Raw genomic sequence first — 23,631 nt, forward strand, 5'->3', positions numbered from 1 at the left:
AACTACCACATAGGTGGTAGCCCCCTAAATACAGAATACGTAATAAGGGATCTGGGGACCCAAGTAGATAGTAACCTCTCCTTAGATAATCACATTGCCAAAGTGGTTAGAAAATCCTTCTATGTGGCCCACCTAATCACAAAAGGGTTTGCATCCAGATCGAAAGAGGTCATTGGGCCCCTCTATGTATCACTCATCAGACCCATCATAGAGCACAATGCGCCATTTGGGATGTACCTTACAAGACACCTGCAACAACTTGAAAGACCACAGAAGTATCTCACCAAGAGGATCAGTGGCCTCAAGCAGATGCCCTATGCAGCTCGACTGAAGAAATTCCAGATGTACTCGGTTGCATACCGCCTACTCAGAGGTGATCTCTGCCTGACATCCAAGGCCATGTCCAACCCAGAATTGATGGACATGCTCCACCTAAAGAAAACCATATCCCCTCGAGCCACAATCTCCAGGGATCTAAACCTGACCACAACAATAAATAGGATGTGCTGGAGGGATAGATTCCTGTCCCAGAGACTTCCCATGCTATGGAACAAGATTCCAATCTACATTAGGCAGAGCTCTTCGCTAATCTTCTTCAAGAGAAACCTTGAAGAGTGGATGGGGAATAGAAAGTTTACCCCAGGGATCACTTCAATGGCTCTGCTGGATAGAGGCACAGGGAACTAATCTAAGGGTGCGGCGAAAGCCGACACATTCCGGCTAGGCTTATAAATGCCTTTGGGCAGATAGCCTAGTACCTACCTATGAACCTATGAGCCTATGAACGTTTTGGTTTCATAGTTAGATTACCATTTTTTCACTGACATATGTATAGGATGTGAGATATCCCATATTTGAATGACTGTTTTTTTTATTCCTGAAGCAATAATATCACAAAGTTAATTGTTCCTTTTTATAATGAAAATTGTCCAACAGTAAATGACACCATACTTATGTGAAGTTAACTTGCAGGTGTAACCACGAATGCTTGAGGGAGTGATCAGAAAGTGTGCTCGCTGGAGAATCTACATAGCATAGTCATGATATGGTGACTATGTCATGATATGATGTATATTTCATTTTAAATTTTTAGAGATAAAAATAAAATCAAACCCAATATGGAGCCTAGGAGAACTTTGCTATTTGTCTTCAGCATTAAGCAGACTATTTTGTGTTTTGATTCCACATACCTTTAAAATGGAGTCTACTATGCAATGAAATAATACATTGTTTTTTAATATGTGATATGATGCAATATGGTGCCTTACTTGACGACCTCAAAAGGATCTTAAGCTTGGTTAATTTAACCTTGTTTATTATGGTTTGAGGATGGCCCCACTAAATGGTTTAATAGCTAGCTTAACACCAAAGCCATTACCTTCCAGTATGTCTGACTCATGACCTCTAACAATGTGACATCCTCAAAGATTAGTGCCAGACCCAGTACTCTTTGCATTTTCATCAATCATCTCAGTCTTTAATTGGTCTCAAAGGTCCTTTATTCAATGCAAACGTGTGGACAAACTCATAATATTTTCTAGAATCACTTGGTCCTAAATTGAATCTGTTCAGTTCCACTCAAAAAAGTCAGTTGTAAGCACCTCCAAAAGGTAAACTTGCATTACAGGTATTCCCCAAAGACTCACCAGCAGCCCTCTACCATACTGTTTCTCATAGCAGTTCACTTTAATATCTTTAGTTATGATTTGACCCCACTATTCATTCTATTTTACACACAGAAAAAAAAGTCTCAGACTGCCTTCTGTCTACAAAAAGTAACTTCCATAGTAACTAGACTTGCAGCACCGGTGACCAGTACACCATCAGCATGATCATCATTATCCACCTCCTTGCATTACCTTACTAATACACTAATGCATGATAATCCTTACTCTAACTCTGCTATTGCCCAACCCTAATCCTGCACCTTACCTTAGCAAACCCTTTCCATAACACTACCATTACAAAAGTCGCAGGGGTCCAGGAAAGTAAGCAATGTGGGAAGAAATATCCAGGGAATTGTTATGGCTAGGCTTGTATAGGCCCTAGGGCTGATAGCCTAGTACCAACCTATGAACCTATGAACTCACCTTATTCTATACCAAACATGCGCGACATCAAATCGAATCCCTCTCCCAGTCTTAGAACTTATACTAACCCTAAACCACAAACACATACTCTCACTTCTAATGTCTAAACTTGCAGTAGAGTAGAAACTTTGAGCATTAGTTTCCAAAACACATTTTTATCCTCTACTCAGACTCAAACCACATGCAAAAGTACGCACACACACACACACACACACACACACACACACACACACACACACACACACACACACACACACACACACACACACACACACACACAATCAAATCTATCCACTTCTCTTACCTTTACTATAACCCTAACCCAAAAGTTCTCATGCACACACACACCCCCAATGCTTAAACTTTTAGCATCTCTAAATGTTTATGCATTAGAACACAAAGTATGCACTTGCATTCTGCAATTCATCTTCCTCCTTTCGATGTCTCCTACATTGTCATAAATACACTAGATCACAAGTGTACTTGATGAAATGTCCACACATTTCTCCATCTCAACCAAGTGACATTTCAACAAAGTGAATATAACCCAAACAAGCATATAACAAAGGAAAAAAAATCCTCCACTTTAGAATGAAACTGGAAACCTCACATTCCAAACCTGAACTAAACAAATTAAGTAAAGAACTTATAAATAAAAGTAATCCACTAAGGAAAAGTATGAAATGAAAATTGCCACTACTAGCAAAGAGAGCCATAATACCTTTTTCAGATACATTAAGAACCTCAGGGAAATGCTCAGCACTACACTGAGCTTACACAGCAATTTCCCCAAGTCTAAAATTGTTGACATATAAAACTTATTAGCAGATACATTTAGTTCAAACTTTTCCCCACTGTCACTTGCAGTTTCTTCATACAGAATAAATGATGTACTTCTAAACAAGTTTTAAAAGCTCTCTCACATTTAAAAAGTACAAGTTCTATGAGGCCTGACAATATACCAGGATGTTTCCTTGCAAGTAGAAAAGACTTCCACAGACCCACTGCAAAATCTATTCAACTTCAGCCTCTCAAATATGTTAGTGCCAGAGGCAGCAAAGCAGCTATGTTCATCCCCCCATCATAAGGGTGGCTCCTTCATTGATCCCAGCAACTACACAACAAGAAACGTTAGTGTTGTTTGCAATATATCATTATTAACTTCATAAACAAAGACATGGGTAGGCTAAAATTCCTTGAACCAAGTGAGAGTTTACAGAGGATAGATCCTGTCTGCATAATCTAATGAACTTCTTTGAAAAAGTCAGTAAGGCTTTTGATGAGGGCAAACCAGTACATACAGTCAACCTTGGTCTGGCCAAGGTTTTCTGATACTATTCCCCACTCTTGCATTATCAACAAGCTAATCTATTATAAATCCAAATATTACCCACTGGATAGCAAACTGACTCTTAAGCAGAACACACAGAGTTGACTGGGGACACTCTCTCCAGTAAAATACTTGTTGCTAGTAAGCTGGGGATATAACAGTTGGCTAAGTATTTACCCAATGTCCAAGTTAAGGATAATAGTCTTTCACTGACCAGGTTTGTAGTCTGTTATCATAAATTCTCCTAAGGACTCCCAGGTCCTTCAACAGGGTCTATCACATGCCAAGATATGATGTCAGGACTAAAGTCTACAGTACTGTATCTTTGGGAAAACACTTGCACCCCAGTACCTACCACTAAGTGTCTTGAATGAGCTGAACACTTTGTTCTTCTGTCTGTTAGTGGCTTCTTGAAACAAAGACTCTTCAGAACAGAAAGTCATACAGGTACCATACCAGTGCAGTTTAATAGACAATTTTCTCTCCTTAAACCACCACATCTCTACAGTCAAGTAAAAAATCCTACTACTTAGTTCACTTGATTACCAATAATATTTCTTCTAAATCCGGGGATGTCATTACCCCAGTGTCCTCCTCCCTCATTAGGCCCATAATTAAATACTATACACCCTTCGGCATGTACCCGACCAAACAAATGATGCATCTGAATGGATATAAGACGTCTTTTGTTAGAGTATTAAAGAATGGGTATGAGGTTATACTTCGTAGAAGATTGATGCATATAAGCTCATTATCCAAATCTACTAGCACATTCTTCATTTCTGCAGCAGGGAACAGGGTTAATAGGATCTAGGTTATTGGTATATCACCAATATGTTATTTTCTTCAGATGCAATTAAGCAGCAGCTCTTTGTCTCAATCTTTCTGGCCTCTAGAACAAGTTTTGACCATCCCAGTGATAGTAATAACTCTTCTCTACATAAAAATCACTATTTGGTTCCCTTATGGACGCCTGATATATCCTAGTCTGCTTCTCAGGCAGAACAAGACAGGTATGGTACTTGTATGAGTTTCTGTTCTGGAGTCTTTGTTTCAGGAAGCCACTAACAAACAGAATAACAAAGTGTGCAGCTAATTCAAGACACTTAGAAGGGTAGAGACCTTCCCCCAGAAGAAAAAAAAAATAGTGTACTTTAAAACTAACTCACCAACAGGACACTGCCCTCCTCAAACAACAGCACCACCATTTTCCCATGTTGAATATACCTTTTCTGATGTAAGAGTATCATTAGAATTTGGCAATGTCCTTTTAGTATAAATAGCAGCACCTAATAACTTTAATAATTTTAGAGTGATCTGTTTTCTAACCCCTTGTCGAATTATTCTCTTTCTGAAAGCTGTTATACTGTTAGAGTTTATAACCCCCCCCCCCACACACACACACACACACACACACACACATTAGCCCTACAGCATTAAGGGCATTTTGAGGCTTTTTTTGTCTATTTGTTTATTTGTTAACTGGGTGGTTCTCCAAGCAGCACTCAGTTAAAACCACATTTCAATAGATATCTACTGTTCTTGTAGACCATGTAGTTTATTATTACCATTTACAATTTCTCTTGCATCTTTGTGAAGTGTTTTTGTCCACTACTTAAATGCTTTTTTGGGAGCCTGGGGGGATTTCATTTGTATGAAGAGACGATTAACTCAGCTTGCTTGTTTATTTAGTATATAATTAATTTTTGTTTTTTTAGAGGGGTGTGAACCTGTATCTGCTAAGTTCACCTAGTTAAAAGAAAGTCAAAAAGAAGAAAAAGCCTTGTCCCAAGTTCTTTAAGGTTCCTTCTTGTTTGTTTAGCCTCAGTCTGGCTTTCTAGAGTAATAATGGCTAATGTATACACTAATGTTCAAACTATTTCCCACACTGCTATATTTTTAGACAGCAGGCTGCTGAAATACAGCCATTTCATTTTCAGAAACCCAATGCCAGACAGGAAATGTGAACAACTCCTACAAGGCTTGAACTGTTTGAACTTAAATACTGTTTTTAATGATGTATTGGTCATGTTTGTATGTGTTTATTCATTGAATTTAAGGGACTCGTAAACATTTTAAAGGATGCACAACCAAGAAAAGAATTATTTTTACCTGATACATTCAACATAAACTTTAATGTGATTTGGTTGCTATAATACTTGTCTTGCATTTACTAGACCATTATGTTGTTGTTAGAATTTATACAATAAATACAAAATAAATTAATATTATTGTAGTGTTCATCCTTGGATGATGATAAACATTGATTTTAAGTAGAAGATAAGTTTTAAAGCTTACACAGCAATAAGAGACAGTATTAATGGTTGTTACATACACTGAGAAGTTAAATCTACGTGTGTTGCTGCAACACCTGGCTTGACTTGAATTTCCTAGGTGACAAACTTGCATGCTTTTTGAGTACTCTGTGTTGTTTATGGATTTCAATGTGAACATTTAATGTGATTCTGGTTCCTGCAGTTCATTACTTGTGTTTACTAGATGCTAAACGTTGTTTGGATTTAAGTCTAAGAAATGTTTATGGGTTTTATGGCAATTAAAAGATTTATATTACCTATTAACATACACAGAAAACTCTATAAGTAACTTTGTTGCTGCATTACATCTTGCACTTCCTGGATGCTACCATAGCCTTTTTTTTGGGCTCCAGGTGAAATTGCTTGTGTGACAATAACAAGAAGAAAAGAAACCGGATGGCATAAAGCCGAACACTGTTTCCTATAGGAAATCATTGCCAGTGCGCAAGTGTGTACCGGCAGTGATAGTGATTTGCTTCCTTCTTAGAATCAGTGCAACTGTAGAGTTAGTATATATATATATATATATATATATATATATATATATATATATATATATATATATATATAGATATATATATATATATATATATATATATATATATATATATATATATATATATATATATAAGTTTAGGGGGTGTGGGGGTGTTGTCCCCCTGCAAAAAAAAGAAAAAGTGAAACAGGTCCGTTTGGTTCTCCTTCTCTTTTTCTCTCTCATCTCCCTGCTCATCATTACCTTTGTGTGTGGACCTTCATTTCTAACTTTCACCAGACAATAAACTGCAACCTGATATTTGTTCTCTTAATCAATAATTACCCTTCATCAGACCAGTCAATAAACTTCAAGTAACTTTATGTCATTATAGTGACATATTGTTATGCAATTCAGTGCTAAGAAATGCATGGTAATGCACTTTGGGAACAATAATATTTGTTAGCCATATACTCTAGACAATATGATTGATTATAATGCCAGTTACCCACTTTAGAGACATGGGATATTTGGTGGATCTAGCACTAAAGTTTAACGCCCGTACAAATATTGTGGTGAATATGTGTTATGGAACATTGAAAGAACATCTGAAGGCTATGTATTTTTCACACAAGGATGTTAAATTCTGTTAGTTTCTGACAAAAGGGGGTTTAGCTTGGAAACTAAAAGTCAGGTGACAAAAAGTGATGTCATCCAAGTTAACCCACTAGTAATATTTGATATTAATTTAAGAACTTTCTCAGAGAGAGACTGTGCATTTGGTGTTTTGTCTTTGATCTGGAAACATCCACCCACATCTGCACTTGCCTTGCTCTGTACATAAGTTTTTAGGGCATAGTAACTCTCTTAGATTTAGATAGGAATATAGTAAAGTATAGCTTAGATGTTTTCTTTATTTATTTGAGACTGTCCTACAACTGTTTAACTATTTCCTGTGATTTTGAACGCTGATGTAACTGATTACTTTCTGAGTATTGTCTTGTTCTTTTACTATTCATTTATTATTACATATACTTTAATCTATCTTTGTGGCTAATATCTGTGAGACATATTTAAGCTCTTAGACTACTTGCATATCTATTTAGTGACGCTGCATAGGCCACTCCTAAATAACCTTGCTTTTGGTCAGACTACCATTTGGATTATTAGTAACATTACACAGTAGGATTGGACACGCTTTGTTAAAGGCCTTAGAGTAGCCGATAAAGAGTTGGCTGGTGGCAGCTGGAACTACCTTATAGTCTGGACAGAAGGGGGCATAGTTAGTAAAAACCTGTGCCAGTGTTTCCCATGTGCGTATGTGTTTGTATATAAATCAAATCTCAAAGAGTTTGTGTGTCAGCTACTTGAGCAGGGACACAAAGCACTGGTTGGACAGAGAGAGTACTGGAGATATTGGTTTGGCCACTCAGCTGAAATTTCAACCCTAACACTGTGCCAGTGGGAAGTCTTATTGGGGATCTGGAGAAAGAGGGAAAAAACAGCCCCAGACTGACTGTGATATCAGTGTGCTCTTAAGGGAAATTGTACTTTACTGTGTGTGTACTTATACTCCCAGTGTGTACATCACCCACTGTTGCCAGTGGTGAGGATTGAGGCTCCTTGATTACTGGGCCAGTGCAGGGGCATTACAACTGAAATAAACAAGTCAGGAGCTTAATTAAATCCACCAAAGCTAAGTTTGAGGATAAAATAGCTACCAAAGCCAAAGAGAATTACAAGGCATTTTTTAGTTATATTCATAATCTCAAAATCATAATGCAGCAATGTGCTGAGTTGATTTTGAATGATGTTACCTAAACACTGAGGCAGAAGATATAGCAAACCTACTGGCCGAAAAATTTCACTCTAACTTTACCCCTCTCTCCCTTTTGTCTGTACCTTATGATATACCTGAAATTGGCTCACCTCAAGCTATCACACAAAACCAAGTCCTAAAGTTACTATCAAAAGCTAAAAATACTGCATCTATGAGTCATGGCATTATTCCAGGATGCATCTTAAATAGCATGAAGCACAATTTAGACACACCTTAACAACACTGTTCAATCTCAGCCTCCATACAGTTTTTTATCAAGTGAATGCAGAACAGTTACATTCATTCGTCTGCATAAGGGAGAACCTTCCCCAGACCCAGGCAATTACACATTCATAAGTCTGACCAATCTCATATACAATACAAAGCCATTGAAAGACATATCATGGCATTAATCAGTCAGGACACAGGGAACCTCCAAGCACTGGATCAATTTCATTTTAAATTTGTCAAGAGCAGGTCATGCTTATTCAACCTGGTGGATTCTTTTGAAAAGGTCACCAAAACAGTGGATGTAGGCAAAATGGTAAACACTTCATACTTCAAACTGGCCAAAGCTTTTGACACAATTCCCCACTGTGGAATAGTAGAAAAGCTAAATAAACTGGGAATAAATCCATATGTCACCTGCTGGATTACCAGCTGGCTCACAGATAAGACAGATAATCAAAATGGTAAATTATCTCTCCAAAGCAACCAGTCACCAGTGGAGTCCCCACAGAGATCTGTGCTGGGACCTCCCCTGTTTGACATCTACTTTTCTGAAGTAAAAGCCAATACCAAAGGAATCTGGGTGACTAAGTATGTAGATGACTGCAAGCTAAGAGCAGTAATTGTATCCCCCAAATGACTTATCCATCCTGTAGGAAGGATTGTCTCAAATAAATAACTAGTGTTAAAATCATTGTCTACAACCAAATGCCAAAAAATACATTACTGTACTCTTTGGGAAGTCATCTACCCCAGGAAACTACAATTTTGACAATACTCCCTCAGAGTTTGCACAGTTGTTCAGAATTTGGAAATTATGTGGATAGTGACCTAACTTTTAACCAAAATATGTCTACTTTTATAAAAAAAATCCTTCTATACTGCACAGGCTATAAACAAAGGAATTGTGTCTAGATCTGGGGATGTAATTGTCCCCCTTTAGCATGTATCTGTCCAGGCACATGCAACAACTAGAACACCCACAGAGATACCTTACTAAAAGTATACAAGGCCTAAACAACATGTTCTACATGGACTGACTCAAAGCCCTGTCACTGTACTCAGTATCCTATAAACTACTAAGAGGTGACCTGTGTCTGGCTAACAAGACATACTCTGACCCATTACTGATGGATTTACCGCACATCAGCAAGTCAAATGGCATCAGAAATACTTGGTCTAGGGATCCAAACCTCTTCTAAAACATCATTAAAATGGTTTGGAGGGAAAGGAATATTCTGTAGAGGATACTGCTGCTGTTGAACAGACTCCCCATCTACATAAAACAAAGTTCACCCCTGTTCATTTTCAAGTACAACTTAGATCTATGGATGGGAAACAGAACATTTTCTCAGGACTGCCCACTGTACTATTAATGGACAGAAGCACCTCCTAAATACTTTATCTCATGTATGGGTCCTCTCAAATTATCTATGACATGATCCCATTTATTCTTATTAGAAGTAATATATAATTAGCAGCCAAGGGACGGGTAAGGCCAGTCTACAACCATATGGGATATATGTTATTTTGAGCACAAAAAAACATTGGCCAGGCTTAAAGTGGCCCACAAGAACAACTTGCCTAGTAATTACTGATGAACCTACAGACACTCAAAATATTATTAAACGTGCAGTATAGTGTCATATCGAAAAGCATTCATCCGTCACTCTTGCTAACGATTACCATTCAATCATAAATATATGCCAACTAGTAAAAACATTAGAAAAAATATTAGTATTAATAGTGCATAATGAAATGCTGGAATGAATATACTAAAATAAGATACACACACACACACACACACACACACACACACATACACACAACAAAAACAGAATACTTCTGGGGACTCCACAAAGGCAAACATACGGACAAGGCTTATTAAAAACAATCCCAACAGACACACCTCCACTATTTATAACACAGGAAAACTATCTAGCAATAACAGTAGATTAAAATCTTTCTGTCGTTTTACATACTGAATATCAAGCAAAAACAGGATAAGCTGCACTTAGTCTTCGTATATACAGCTCATGTCTTACTTAAGAAGCAAGACATGTTTCAGCTACTAATGTACATTTGCCAGATAACTGTTAGAATTATCAATAATTGCTCTGCTCTCTGCTCAAAAAAGCTCATTTTTTGCATGTAGTGGAACATTTCTTGACTTGGCCATCTATCAGACAACTGGAACACAACTCTGTCTGCTGTATTCACAAAGAATGTGCCTGCTCTATAACATAGCCTCTTCCTTCTCCTTTTATGATAACTAAACTCTTATGCTTTTTGCTATTGGTGAATGATGATACTTTCTCCATATTTATTATATTTTTTTCATCACTTGATACTGGTACAATAATGCTGATTAATATATCTCTGTTTATACCTGTCTGATTGAATTCATCTGGCTACCAACTAGATTCCTGCTTTTATGTATATATTCTGTATGTATCACTATAATCACTATGTGTAACACTGTTTCTTCTTCTGCACCAATTAATATTTAATTTTTTTTTTCTGTATCTATGTTCTAGGGCTTTTCTCCCTGGGCTTCCACTGACAATGAGCTCTTTTAGGCTCAGTAGACTTTTCCCGGTAAACAAATGCAATAAATAAATAAAATAAATAAGATTCTCACCTGCTCAGACAGGCTAATGTGAGTTGATGCAATTAGCATTCTGGTAAGACTCTTCATTTCAAAATAAAAGTAAACCTGCACAGCAAAACACCTCAGTAGTGCCTAAATAGTATATTTTCCAACTGGATATTGCACTTTGAGATCTGACCAGGCTGCTCTACTAGCCCATATATTATCGCAATATACAGGCACACACACACACACACACACACACACACACACACACACACACACACACACACACACACACACACACACACACATTCATATCCCTGTAATTGCATCATTATCATGCCAACACAGACACATACTCCCCCATTACAGCTCTGCAATATCGATCTGCAGTTGCAGTACAAGCTTAAATCATTCTAATAGGGGTGAATGGGTGAATGCTGTCTTTTGGGCAGCATATACTTTTTCCTCCTTGAGAAAAAAATAACTCTGTAGATTGATTTGCATTAATCCGTTGCCGGCACTATTTTCAGGGGGAGCACATGGCTAAATTGCATTAGTCATTCCATCAGACAGCAACATTTACATAGGCTTAGTCAGTGAGACCACTCCTCATGCTGCAGCCATTTCAGAGTAAAACCATTGCTGGAGACCAGCCTGTGAATAACTCATGAAAATATGGAAACCTTCCACAACAAGATTTTCCGAATCACCCCTATATCTTTGGTTAAAATAAACTGGTTGTTAGTTATTGGCTAAAGAAGATATGCTTTTAAACTCACTAACCTTTATTCTTTTCAGTAAAAGTTATTGAAACAAGCCAGGGAGAAAAGCTTACACTTTGTGAAACCAACAAGATATCCAGCTACTTAGACTCCCAATTCACTCTAGCAATAGATGAAAAAACCTTTGCTATAATAGGTACAATAAGGTGGAATACTACCCAACAAGGAATCAGAAAGGCTGCTTTTATTCAGAAACCAACTTTAAAAAAGCACTCATGGAGGAAGACATGTACCTGCTGTATTGATGCAGGTTCAAACAACTTTGCCTTTGTCACTATTTAGGAATTCATCATAACTAAATTTACTTTTTGCATTCTTTGTAGCACCAACTATGATTACTTGGTTGCATTTAGTTTTCATTATAATAGCCAAAATAATTATATAAATATTAAGAATGCAATTCATGACTGGAAGAGAAATCCTAAGATAGTGTTTAACATTAGTAGCCGTGGCAATGGCCTGTAGTAATCTCAACTCCTCTTTCTGCTTATTCAAATGAGTAGTGATGTTATGTGATACACTTATTCGATATTACGTTTATCCCATATACACAAGATTGGATGTTCCAAAAGTGAGCTAATGAGGAAATCACTGAAGTCTTTCAGAAGAACAATGGTTATCTTGTAGGCAGCAGAATCTGATGCTTTCTCTTTCCTATAAGACTCATGAAATAATTGATACTATGAATAAGAATAAGGAAAACTCCAAGGATAGATTTAAAATAAAGATCCTCAACCCCACTTGCAGATATTCTTTCTTCCCTAGGCCAGTAAATCACTGGCAATGCAAACTGATCTTCTGTTTTCACATGTGGAAGAATTGCATTATCTGGGCAAACTTTAGTGGTTGTTGTTGTTGTTTACACTGTAGATAAATGTGTCATTTATAAATATGGCTTTATGAAAATGAATAGCCTTTGGGTCTTTAGCTAACATCTTAAAATCACAATTGTAGTGTCTGGGTATGTGCCTGATATATGGTAATCCTCTTTCTAGGCAAGGAGTCACTCATAAACCTCTTTCAGGTTTGTCATCAGAATCAAGTCGAGGCAGTCAGGAATGACATACACAAATTTGTTCAAAGTAATTCCATTTCTAGTAAGCCTCAAAAGTGCAGAGTCTTACAAATTTCAAACACTACTCATGAACTGAAGGACATGAAGAGGATGGAAGCATTAAACATATTCTTCCTGTTAAGCAAATGTGAAATATCAATATTAAAGGTAATGTAATTTACAATTTGCTGGACTTGCTTAATAAAATAATATCAGACACTATTAGTACAAGTGAAGAAGAATAAAAGCAATACATGACAGGTAGGAGATTAAGTGAATGTACTGTATAAGGTAACCATACTGCTCTATTAGCATGGGATATCAGACATCCTGCTTCATATCAATAGATAGGATCACTAATATTAAATATGTAGAAGACAAGATGTACACATTATCAAACAGTACCAGTCAATCCTGATTTATAATTATATATTATTAAATAATTTATAAAAAAATCCAGTCATCTAGAGTATGTTTAAAGGAAGAGAGTGAGTCACACTGCTTCACATGAAGGAGAAGGTTATTCCAGAGGTAATAAAGAGGTTTTGGCTCCATGCTAGGAGATTTGACAAGAAAAGGCAAGAAAGGAGAGACAGAGGTCCCAGCACTGAGTCCTGAGGGATACTACTGATCACTTTCATATTTTCTTATGAGGCACCTGTAATCCGCACTGTGTGAGCTCTGTCTTTCAGTTACTTTGTTATCCATCTTATCAGTTATTGGTAAATATTTTAAAACATTTAGCTTCTAGATAATGCCAGCATGGGGGTGGTGCCAAAGGACTTGGCCAGGTCATGATATACCATGTGTATGACCACTGTCTACAGCTTTTGTAACCCTTTCAAAGAAGTTTCCAAGATTAAATAGACAGGATCTATACTTCACAAAGCTAAGGAATTCTGCACTCATTTAGAAAAATGCATAGATCTAGCAGTCCCTACCAAGAAAAAGTATCATGGGAAATACAAAGACAAACCACCCTGGGGGTGCATAAACATAATTATACGCTAAAACAAAATAAAGAAATGTCTTATATTATATAGCAGATTCAAAACCACCATTCTGAAGGAAAATGTCAAAAGCATTGCGTATATACACACACACAAAACACCATCAGGTCAAAAACCTGAAACACACTTTCAGGTCCACTAAAGTATCCTATGAACATAGGCTGATCTCTAAAGACAACATGAATTATACATACTTCTTTAGCTTTGTTAGAAAACAAAAGATGTGTCCTGCTCTGATCCAAGAGAGATTACCAATATCCTTGCAAACAAACAATAAAAAAAATCAATAGCAGAATACGTCTAGAAACCAACCCTTTCCAAAAAGCCATAGAAGAATCCAAGGTCCTTGAAGAGTGGGCTTTAACACTGCCAGGAATAGATTCATCATGGGGGATATAACAAATGGCAACAGCCTTAGATAACCATTTGGAGATAGTCTGTTTTGACACAGGTTTTCCTTTATTCTTACTTTCACAAAAAATAATGAACAATTAACCCAAAAATCTGAAAGAATTAGCTCTGTCAACATAGCACCTGAGTTGTCTGTGGACATTCAAGGTGTGGAGTATCCTTTCTCCCTTATTTTTAGGTTCAGGAAAAAAAAACAGCGTGATGGATAGTTTGGCTTAAAGTAAACTCTGATACCACTTCAGGCATAAAAGAAGGATTAGTTCTCAAAGAAACAATGTCCTTGTGGGAAAAAGGTGGGGTTAACTCACCATAAGTCAGTGCAACTCAGATATCCTTCTTGCAGAGGTAAGAGCAATCAGTAAAACTGTTTCCATGTTAAGAACCTCAAGTCAGCCAGATTAATTGGTTCAAATAGAGCAAGTGTTAGTGTTTTGAACACAAAATTAAGATCCCAAGGAGGGGTCATCAGTAAAGCATTTGATATTTTTGAGCTCTGAGATACTTGCAGTAAGCACTTCATATGTGAATCCAAAGCTGACTTACCCAGCCAGAAACAAGCATGACAGTAATTGGAATAAGTTCCTCATGATGGGTGTTCAGCCCTCGTTAGTCTCATAGCCGAAACAAGTCATGAAGCTGGGAAACCAAGTGAGAGATAGAGGTCAGTGTGGTGCATTGATTTTATTTATTTGCTATGTATTTATCTTTTGTTGACAGGGTTAGTCCCACCAGACTAGTAGCCTCTTTTCAGGGGTAACCCAAGGTGGTATTTATACTACTACAGGAAACTTCCCACACTTGTCAATATTGTGAGTAGGACCCCTTCTGTAGGAGCACTTCCTGTTTCTGTTCCAGGGGCAGAGATGCACCAGAGAAACAGGAGGCAGAATGATAGAGAAGGAGATGATGGAAATGTGAGAGAAATGGAGGAGAAAGCAAATATTGAGACCAGGCAATGTGTGCAGAATTCTGAGGAGATGTTTCAAAGAAATTTGTTTGAATGGGATGAGTCAGCAAATGATGGATGTATAATTACAACCCTCCATTTGGAAGGGTTGCAAGATGATTTACTTGAAGAAATGGTGGTGCAGAACGAGACAGAAAATGAAGGACATGTTTCCTGGGGGACATTATGGAGAAAACACAAAAGGAGGATGCAAAGACAATCCTGAAGAATAGCGGTGAGATGGGAAAAAAGCATATACAGAGAAAGTAAAAGAAGGCAGAAGGAAATGAAAAATGAAAGTACGTCGTAAGGATTCAAAGTAAAGATGACAAAGAAATGGACAGGTATGAAATGTGGGAAAATTTAATAACTCCTTTAGATGTAAAAAGACATGAATTAGGAGCAGCTATTTTTAGTAACAAAGAGACATTTTATAACATATTTTAGACTGCTATTTTGATGGAAATTTTTTTTGGAGAATATGCAAAAAAGAAAGCCTGCAAACCATGGAATCCTTATATAATAAAAGCATTTAACAGGGAAGCAGAAAGAAAATTCATGAACAATTTTGAACATAGGTCAAAAGAAAGACTGTATGGACATGTGAAAACTTTATGTAAAGAAGTACTGGACATTGCAAAGGTTCATAACAAAATGGGTTTATGAACTGGTAGCTGTGATTGTAATACTGTCGTTAAAAGAAAGAGAAAAAAATTATACATATACTGAGCATGATAAATGTGGAAGGGAATAGGGGTGTCATAAAATACTGGGGACAACCCAAAACATTTTTTTATGTGTGTGTGGAAAAGAAGGACCTTTGATAACTAACTGTAACAAATGAAAATGTTACATTAGTGGGAGAATGGGACATAATGCAAAAAAGGTGAATGAAATGTTATACATGTAATACAATTAGACATTTATGGATGGACTGCAAAAACGACAATAACAGTAAGGAAAATGAAAAAGAAAAAAAAAGAAATTGTTGAGGTAGTATAAATAGAAGAAAATTAGATGAGAAAAAATAATAAAGAGGACACAAAAGAAGGCTCTGAAATAAGAGATGAAGAAGACATAATTTCAGAGGTAGCAAAAGAAAGAATCCTATTGGTAAATGGGCAAAAGGCAGAAAAAAGAATATTTAAAGGGATACGTACAAAAGGAAAAAAAGGAAATGGATGAAAAACAATATATACAGCTAATGATTGTGGGTTGGTATAACATTTAAGGATTTTTACTAACAGACACAAGATACAGTGTTTGATTCTCAATTTTGGGAAGGAAATTGGCTCAACTTAGAATGGCCTATTAAGAAAGATATCTTAGTAATTAGTTATGAACTTATGAAACCATGAATCTAAGGAAAAGGGAAAGTGAAAATTTTAGAGTGCTTTCTGTAAATGTGAATAGTATTAAAAATACAGAGAGAAGAACAGAGATTTTGGAGTTGCATAATACATGTGATGTAGATGTAATTATATTAGAAGACACAAGGTTTTTAACAAATGAAGAAATATTACAAAACAAGAATGGAGGAAAGATAATCTGGAATTTGGGAAATGAGAAATGTTCTGTAATAGCTGTATTCTGTTGAAATGCAGTAAAGATATTAGATGTAACATTAGTAACAATGGGAACAACCATTGTTAATGCAAAGAACAAGTATATAGAATTATGACATTATATGCTTATAATATTGTAAAGAAAGGGAAGGCTTATTTTATCAGATTTTAGACTACATAGTGATAAATATGAATATTACAATAACTGAGCACATTAATTGTGATTTAAGAGTAACATGCAAGATGAAAGAAAATTATATAAGAAAAATGTTAGAAATTACAAGATTTGGTAAGTTCAAACTTTGGGACAAAAAATTAACAGACTTACAAAGGTCTAGGTATAACACAAATAGATTATCTTATATTATGAGAAGGTTTATTTATAGGAAAAGGGGAGCTAGTTGAAACAGAATGTTCTGATCGTCTTGTAATATGCCTAGAGATAAAGGAAAATAATGAATATATAAAAAGAGGCAAAGGAATAAAAAGCATAAATGAGAAAGCATGGAATGAAGAAGTAACTGGATTAGTAATACAGTCATGGAAAGATTATAATGCTATGAGAACAGTTTATAAAAAAATGGTCTGAATAGTGGATGATATTTAAGGAAAAAAATGTTTTTTTACATTGGCAATATGAAGTGGGAACAGTAGAGAAAAATGTAAAGAACATATAACCATGTTCTGGAAGATTTAGAACATAAAGATAGAAAGTACTTTGACAAAGAAAAAGAAAAATAATTATATGAAAGAAATCAAGAAAAAACACAAGAATGGTTATAAAAGCAAAAATATTCTTACAAGGAAAATGAGAAGTATCAAGTTACTTAAGCAGATTAGTAAAGGAAGATGGTAGTATAATAAGAGAAATAAAACATGCAAAAACAGAAATAGAAAGAACTCTGAAAACGATTATGAATAGTGTAGTACAACATATACAAGAAATACTTAAAGAAAAAAAGAAGATAGTGAAAAAAACACGGGAAGTAAAAAGTAAACAGAAAAAGAGAATAAAGAGTTGGAAGAGGAAATTTCTTTAAATAAGCTAAAGTATTAGGACAAGTAAATACAGATGTGGTTGCAGAACCAGATGGAAATAAAATATGAACTGTATAAAAATGTATGGGACTGACAAAAATATATTTTTTAAAGATTTTGAATGAATGGCTAAATGAAGGTTTTATGTATAAAGAATTATGTAGTGGAATACTTAAATGCATATGGAAGAAGGAACATAGAAGACAATAAAAAATCTGGAGAACGGTAGTACTGAATAATAATGATTATAAGATCTAAATGAAAATAATAGAAAAGAGATTTGAAACTTAACTAGAAAATATTATGGAAGAGTATATATATATATATAATATAAAGGGATAGGGTAGCCAAGAATTATTAATGATAGTTACAGAAATTGTGGATGATTTCATGAATAGAAAAGTAGAAACAAATTTCATGATTGGAGACCTTAATAAGGCATTTCATGCAATTGGACATGAAATCTTGTGGGGAATAATGAAAGACTATAGTATAAGTAAGAAAGTTAGGGAATTATGTATGTCTGCATATAATAATAATAAAGCAAAATTACTTGTAAACGGCTGGTTAAGCCCATATATATATATATATATATATATATATATATATATATATATATATATATATATATATATAAAGAGTGATCTAAGATAGGGATATCCAATGATTGGTATACTCTTTTCATTTGTTATGAATGTGACAGTATGTGAAATAAATCATAAATCATAAAATGAAGGAGGTGGGGTATATAACACCTGAAAGGTTAAGAATTCCAGATCTGTTAACATATGCAGATGACATTATAATATTACACAAAACTAAATTTGGATAAAAGAAGTAATAATTTGCATAAATTAATGCATTAAATAATGAGAAAAATAAAGGTTTAGGTGATGTATAAATACACAGGGTATATATTTTACAATGAATGACATTTCTGTGTTAGTATAACATTTGGCAATAAAAATGTAAGTAGAATTCAATGGGAAGAACAATAGAAGAAATAAAACAAACCTGTCTTTTCTGGAGAACACATAAATTATCATTCAGAAAAAAAAAAAAAACACTTATTTGATAAATTTAGTACTTATGGGAAAAATAACATACTTTGCAAGTGTACTTATGTTGCCAACAGTATTTGAAAAGGGATTATTGTAGATATTTGTTTCATTTACATGGTGTTCTAAATTAAACCCATGAAAAAGAGGGGGGTTGTATGTTGCAAAGAGAAAAGACGTTTAGTATTAATTAACCCAGTGGTATATGCTATTTCATTAAATTTGTACAACGTGTTAAAGTGGATAAAAAAAGAAAGATTAATAGTAAAATTGTATAAAATATAAATGTGATAAATTTGGGGGTATGGTAAAAAAGAATAAAAGAAAAATACAATGTTTAAATGAAGAAATAAAATGTTACCAAGAAAAATATTTTTGTGAAAAATAAAAAAGATAAAAAGTATAGCATAATTATGTAATGATATTACATCACTATGTAAAAACATGAAAATCTAACAGATGAAATAAAACTATAAGTAGAATTTCAAGATTTTTTGTGGAGACTCATAATAAATCAATTGCCAGTAAAAGAAAATATGCCATATAAAAAGAAAAGTGATGCAATATGTTTAAATTGTCAAAAAGAACAAAATACTAAACATGTTTTTGAAATGTAAAAGAGTAAAAAAGTTGTGGGAAAACAATGTAAAGAAGATGTTTTTGAAGATATAAAAGAAGTGGATAAAACCAACATGAATATAATTATTTTATTATTTATTTATTTACATTTGTTGACCAGGAGAGTCTGACTGGATGCAGGTCCATTTTCAGTGGAGGCCCAGAGAAAAGCTCCACATTCAAATGTTACAGACATTATACAATTTGAGAAACATATAATTTAAAAAATTATAGACATTGTTACAGCTGTAGAACATAATACAAGATTAAAACAAAGTTGTAAAACAGCTGTAGAGCATAAATAGAAGTTTAATGATAATGACAGATGTTGAACATAGTTACAGATGTAGAACATAATTCATCATTAAACAACTGAAACAAGTTGTTTGTGAGGTACATAACAGACATTATCAATTGTTGCAATAAGAAGTTCTTACTGTATAGTAAGTAGTTAGGTTAAAGAGCAGCCAAGCTAGCTATTACCAAGGTGGTTAGTGGGGTGCAGAGAGAGGTAGTGGGTGCTATTTGAGGGGGAGTTGCAAGGGCATATTTTGCAAGTTTTTAGGTGTGCTTTTAGTAAAGATTTGATGTGGGTGCAAGATGTTACAGAGGTAAGTGAGGGTGTGAGGGGAGTTCCATAATTTGGCTATAGTGCAGGAGAATAATGCTTCTCCAGCAGAGTTATTGGCTCTTGTGACCTGTAGGAGGTTTTTCTTGCTGGATCTTAGTGGTCTGGTGGTAAGATAGGGTTGGAGTAGGGGGAATTAAACAGGTCTATATTAAAAGACCAAAGAGGTGTTTCATCAAACACCTCTTGGTTGACACATAAAGAGTGAATGCACTAAAGAGCAAATGCTCAAACAGTGATTTATTTCTCTGGGAAAGAAATTGCAAGCACAACCCCCCCCCCCCCACACACACACACGCACACACGCTTTCAAACATAACAACATGGGGGGCTTCACCCCCACACCCCCAATGTGGGGTGCTATGCCCCAACCCCAACCTAACTAAATATACCAACTCTGAGATTGCACTACAGTGAAGAAAGTGGCAAACACACGGGGGTGGCCAAGCAGTTTATTTTCCAGGGAAAGAAATCGTTGTTTTGAGCATTTGCACTTTAGTGCATTCATTCTTTATGTGTCGACCAAGAGGTGTTCAATGAAATATAGACCCAATTAAACATGGATATTATAAGAACAGAAGTAAAGAATATCTTAAAATAATTGTATTTTATATTATATGGAATGAAATAATAAATTAAATGCTATTTAATGGTAAATTGATTTTAACATTATTAAGCAAAATCCGATAGTTGTTATGGAAAAAGGAGTGTGGTCTAATAGGGATGAAAATTTATTATGATTGCAAAGAAAATTATGAAGATGTGTAAATATATTTGTAAATCTATAAATTTACACATTTGTAAATATTTGTAAATTTGTTGTAAATAAGAGTTCTTTTTGTATGTAAAGGACCCCTATTATTTCCAATAGGCACTATGGCTTCTTTTACAGCCAACTAAGCTATCACCAACTCAGGGAGATAGGTTTAGCACCTCTTCTGAATGGTAGCACATTCAGGACTGCTGACCCCATTTTATGCTACACTGGAGTGTCAGTAATCCATCTACCTGGTGTGAGAATAGAACACACAGCCTTCTGTACCAAGTGTGCTACTTGTTGTGCCATTGACATTGATTTCAAAGGTAAAAATTTCAAAGACATGCATCTGGAGCATTTCTTCCCGGGCCTCCACTGAAAACAGGCTCTGTGGAACCTAGTCGGACTTTCCCGGTCAACAAATGATAAATAAATAAATAAAATAAATAAAAAGCAATCCATTCTGGCAAATGGCCCATTAAAGAGCTAAAACAGTAGCTTTGCTTCCTTTCAGCAGACTATAATATGCATAACATGTAGACATCCCAAAGTTATGAAACAGTGAAATTCAACTTCAGAACAATGTTCTACACCCAAGTGTTCATGAATGGCCACAGAATTTCAGTGTTAAACAGAAAAGTAAAAGCATAAAATAATATAGAGCAGGTATAGTAGTCTACAAACCAGAAATAAAATGTGCAAAGTAATAGCACTGGCTAACAATAAACTGATCTGATGAGTTTACTGAACGACTTAACAGCAAACAGGCAGTGCAGGATCCTAACCAATACAGCCCATGAATGCAAAATATCAGGGTATGAGGGGGGGGGGATCTAAAAGAGAGAGGTAGAGTTATTTACTAGAGGTTTCTATTAGGAACACTGGCAAATGCAGGGCTATATTAATGGCTGTATACATTTTCAGTTATGTGGGGCAAATGCTGGAATACCAGGGAGAGCTGATGTAACAGGCAACAATTTGCAGGTGAAGTACACAAAGGAAGCAAATGGGATGTAGGAAATACCAATATAATGAGGATATTTTAAAAATCCTTGCTTATCTTGCAGAGGCAGAACAAATCTGGGATGGAAGGATATTACTTATTTCAAAGTTACATATTACTGAATGATCTAACCATTTAGAATGAAGCTAAAAAGTAGAATGATACATTTAGAAACAATGTGTTTTTTTCTTTCTTCCCTCAAAGAATGTAGACCTTCCAACTTCAGTTCCTTAAGAAGAAGGGTGAGGAAGCAAAAAAGTGGAGGGAAAATAGACCAAGAAGAGCAGATATGACCACAGCTTGTGGTGACAGTGTGAACAAGGAAATGCAGGAGACCAAACAATACTTATCTATAAGCAACTGCTGCCAGTATGAAAGATGGTGGTGAGATTACGATAACAGTGCTGCAGTCTGTCAGTGGGAATGAAGTAACCACTGATGTTAACAGTTATCTGTAGCTTCTGTATGTTAAACTACAGCAGCTATGTATGTCTGGGTTCTTCTGATTTCATTTGATCCAATTTACAGAAAATGAAACTCAAATACTGGACTATGAAATCTCACACTATAAATGCAGGTATAGACTGAAAAAATGTAGACAACAATATGACATGGAAAGAGTGTTTGTAATTTGGTATACTTTTTTTGCTAAAGTAATAACATTAATCATCTTCTTTCAGCTGTTCCCATTAAGGGTCGCCACAGCGGATCATCTGTTTCCATTTCTTCCTGTCCTCTGCATCATGCTCTTTCACACCAACCACCTGCATGTCCTCTCTCACCTCATCCATAAACCTTATCTTAGGCCTTCCTCTTTTCCTCTTACCTGGCCGCTCCATCCTTAGCATCCTTTTCCCAATATATCCAGCATCCCTCCTCAGCACATGTCCAAACCAACGCAATCTCACCTCTCTTGCTTTGTCTCCAACCTGTCCAACCTGAGCTGACCCTCTAATATACTGATTCCTAATACTGTCTATCCTAGTCATACCCAGTGCAAATCTTAACATCTTTAGCTCTGCCACATCCAGCTCTGAATCCTGCCTTTTCGTCAATGCCACCGTGTCCAACCCATATAACATAGCTGGTCTCACTACACTCTTGTAGACCTTCCCTTTCACTCTTACTGGTACTTGTCTGTCACAAATCCCTCCTGACACTCTTCTCCACCCATTCCACCCTGCCTGTACTCTCTTCTTCACCTCTCTTCCACACTCATCATTACTCTGAACTGTTGATCACAAGTACTTAAACTCATCCACCTTCACCAACTCAACTCCCTGCATCTTCATCATTCCTCTAACCTCCCTCACATTTACACACACATATATTCTATTTTAGCCCTGCTGACCTTCATTCCTCTCCTCTCTAAAGCATATCTCCACCTCTCCAGGGTCTCCTCAACCTGGTCCCTACTCTCAATAGATATCACAATGTCATCTGCAAACATCATACTCCACGGGGCCTCCTGTCTGATCTCATCTGTCAACCTGTCCATCACCACTGCAAATAAGAAAGGGCTCAGAGTTGATCCTTGATGTAACCCCACCTCCACCTTAAAAGCATCCGTCACTCCCACCGCAGACCTCACCACTGTCACACTATCCTCGTACATATCCTGTACCACTCTTACATACTTCTCTGCCACTCCCGACTTCCTCATACAATACCACAACTCCATTAATGGTACAGATAAAACACTTGTTATCACCATCTAACAAATTCCAACTGGTTAGTAAGAGGAATGTAAGAAACTCAACAATAATTAATCACATAAGAACAAAATCTGTGGGTACAAATATTTTATGTAAGTGCTGGATAGTTTCACAGTTATGCATATCATGTGGGGACCATTTTATCTGTGACACAATATACAGGAAACAACAGTGGAATAAAATATAATTCATA

This window comes from Protopterus annectens, chromosome 12.part0 (genome assembly GCF_019279795.1).
Source record: "Protopterus annectens isolate FY-2018-M chromosome 12.part0, PAN1.0, whole genome shotgun sequence".
NCBI classification, from domain to species: Eukaryota; Metazoa; Chordata; order Ceratodontiformes; family Protopteridae; genus Protopterus; species Protopterus annectens.